Raw genomic sequence first — 3,605 nt, 5'->3', positions numbered from 1 at the left:
GCTTACGTGAGACTGGTTCCACCGACTGACATGCACTAGTTGCATAAGGTGGTTAGCGGGTGTCTGTCTCTTCCACATTAGTTGGAGCGGATTCGATGAAAAGGGTCCTTATGAAGGGTAAATAGAAGTTGACAAATCACGTCGTGGCTTTTACGTAGGTAAGAAAACGTTCTTGCTAGAACCCTATTGCAGCCACGTAAAACTTGCAACAACAATTAGAGGACGTCTAACTTATTTTTGCAGCAAGTGCTTTGTGATGTGATATGGCCAAAGTTGTGATGAATGATGAATGATATATATGTGATGTATGAGATCATGTTCTTGTAATAGGAATCACGACTTGCATGTCGATGAGTATGACAACCGGCAGGAGCCATAGGAGTTGTCTTTATTTTTGTATGACCTGCGTGTCATTGAGAAACGCCATGTAAATTACTTTACTTTATTGCTAAACGTGTTAGCCATAGTAGTAGAAGTAGTAGTTGGCGAGCAACTTCATGGAGACACGATGATGGAGATCATGGTGTCATGCCGGTGACAAGATGATCATGGAGCCCCAAGATGGAGATCAAAGGAGCTATGTGATATTGGCCATATCATGTCACTATTATTATTTGATTGCATGTGATGTTTATCATGTTTTTGCATCTTGTTTACTTAGAACGACGGTAGGAAATAAGATGATCCCTCATAATAATTTTAAGAAAGTGTTCCCCCTAACTGTGCACCGTTGCGACAGTTTGTTGTTTCGAAGCACCACGTGATGATCGGGTGTGATAGATTCCAACGTTCACATACAACGGGTGTAAGACAGATTTACACATGCAAACACTTAGGTTGACTTGACGAGCCTAGCATGTACAGACATGGCCTCGGAACACAGAATAACGAAAGGTCGAGCATGAGTCGTATAGAAGATACGATCAACATGAAGATGTTCACCGATGTTGACTAGTCCGTCTCACGTGATGATCGGACACGGCCTAGTCAACTCGGATCATGTTATACTTAGATGACTGGAGGGATGTCTATCTAAGTGGGAGTTCATTATATAATTTGATTAGATGAACTTAATTATCATGAACTTAGTCTAAAATCTTTACAATATGTTTTGTAGATCAAATGGCCAACGTTGTCCTCAACTTCAACGCGTTCCTAAAGAAAACCAAGCTGAAAGACGATGGCAGCAACTATACGGACTGGGTCCGGAACCTGAGGATCATCCTCATAGCTGCCAAGAAAGATTATGTCCTACAAGCACCGCTAGGTGACGCACCCGTCCCACAGAACCAAGACATTATGAACGCTTGGCAGACACGTGCTGATGATTACTCCCTCGTTCAGTGCGGCATGCTTTATAGCTTAGAACCGGGGCTCCAAAAGCGTTTTGAGCGACACGGAGCATATGAGATGTTTGAAGAGCTGAAAATGGTTTTTCCAAGCTCATGCCCGGATCGAGAGATATGAAGTCTCCGACAAGTTCTTCAGCTGTAAGATGGAGGAAAATAGTTCTGTCAGTGAGCACATACTCACAATGTCTGGGTTACATAACCGCTTGACTCAGCTGGGAGTTAATCTCCTGGATGACGCGGTCATTGACAGAATCCTCCAGCCGCTTCCACCAAGCTACAAGAGCTTTGTGATGAACTTCAATATGCAGGGGATGGAAAAGACCATTCCTGAAGTATTTGCAATGCTGAAATCAGCAGAGATAGAAGTCAAAAAGGAACATCAAGTGTTCACGGTGAATAAAACCACTAAGTTCAAGAAAGGCAAGGGTAAGAAGGACTTCAAGAAGGACGGCAAGGGAGTTGCCGCGCCCGGTAAGCAAGCTACTGGGAAGAAGCCAAAGAATGGACCCAAGCATGAGACTGAGTGTTTTTATTGCAAGGGAAGTGGTCACTGGAAGCGGAACTGCCCCAAATACTTAGCGGACAAGAAGGCCGGCAAAACGAAAGGTATATGTGATATACATGTAATTGATGTGTACCTTACCAGTACTCGTAGTAGCTCCTGGGTATTTGATACCGGTGCAGTTGCTCACATTTGTAACTCAAAGCAGGAGCTGCGGAATAAACGGAGACTGGCGAAGGACGAGGTGACGATGTGCGTCGGGAATGGTTCCAAGGTCAATGTGATCGCCGTCGGTACGCTACCTCTACATTTACCTACGGGATTAGTTTTGAACCTCAATAATTGTTATTTAGTGCCAAGTTTGAGCATGAATATTGTATCAGGATCTCGTTTAATACGAGATGGCTACTCATTTAAATCCGAGAATAATGGTTGTTCTATTTATATGAGAGATATGTTTTATGGTCATGCTCCGATGGTGAATGGTTTATTCTTAATGAATCTCGAGCGTAATGCTACACATATTCATAGTGTGAATACCAAAAGATGTAAGGTTGATAACGATAGTCCCACATACTTGTGGCATTGCCGCCTTGGTCACATAGGTGTCAAACGCATGAAGAAGCTCCATGCAGATGGACTTTTAGAGTCTCTTGATTACGAATCATTTGACACATGCGAACCATGCCTCATGGGTAAAATGACCAAGACTCCGTTCTCAGGAACAATGGAGCGAGCAACCAACTTATTGGAAATCATACATACTGATGTGTGCGGTCCAATGAGTGTTGAGGCTCGCGGTGGCTATCGTTATGTTCTCACCCTCACTGATGACTTGAGTAGATATGGGTATGTCTACTTAATGAAATACAAGTCTGAGACCTTTGAAAGGTTCAAGGAATTTCAGAGTGAGGTTGAGAATCAACGTGATAGGAAAATCAAGTTCCTGCGATCAGATCATGGAGGAGAATACTTGAGTCACGAATTTGGCACACACTTAAGAAAATGTGGAATAGTTTCACAACTCACGCCGCCTGGAACACCTCAGCGTAATGGTGTGTCGGAACGTCGTAATCGCACTCTATTAGATATGGTGCGATCTATGATGTCTCTTACCGATTTACCGCTATCATTTTGGGGCTATGCTTTAGAGACTGCCGCATTCACTCTAAATAGGGCTCCATCGAAATCCGTTGAGACGACACCGTATGAATTATTGTTTGGGAAGAAACCTAAGCTGTCGTTTCTAAAAGTTTGGGGATGCGATGCTTATGTCAAGAAACTTCAACCTGAAAAGCTCGAACCCAAGTCGGAAAAATGCGTCTTCATAGGATACCCTAAAGAAACTATTGGGTATACCTTCTACCTCAGATCCGAAGGCAAGATCTTTGTTGCCAAGAATGGATCCTTTCTAGAGAAGGAGTTTCTCTTGAAAGAAGTAAGTGGGAGGAAAGTAGAACTTGATGAAGTATTACCTCTTGAACCGGAAAGTGGCGCAACTCAGGAAATTGTTCCTGTGGTGCCTGCACCAATTAGAGAGGAAGTTAATGATGATGATCAAGATACTTCTGATCAAGCTCCTACTGAACTTCGAAGGTCCACAAGGACACGTTCCGCACCAGAGTGGTACGGCAACCCTGTCTTGGAAATCATGTTGTTAGACAACGGTGAACCTTCGAACTATGAAGAAGCGATGGCGGGCCCGGATTCCGACAAATGGCTGGAAGCCATGAAATCCGAGATAGGATCCA

This window comes from Triticum urartu, chromosome 6A (assembly GCF_056163025.1).
Source record: "Triticum urartu cultivar PI428250 chromosome 6A, HENAU_Tu73, whole genome shotgun sequence".
NCBI classification, from domain to species: domain Eukaryota; kingdom Viridiplantae; phylum Streptophyta; class Magnoliopsida; order Poales; family Poaceae; genus Triticum; species Triticum urartu.
Note: the sequence above shows the minus strand (reverse complement) of the source record.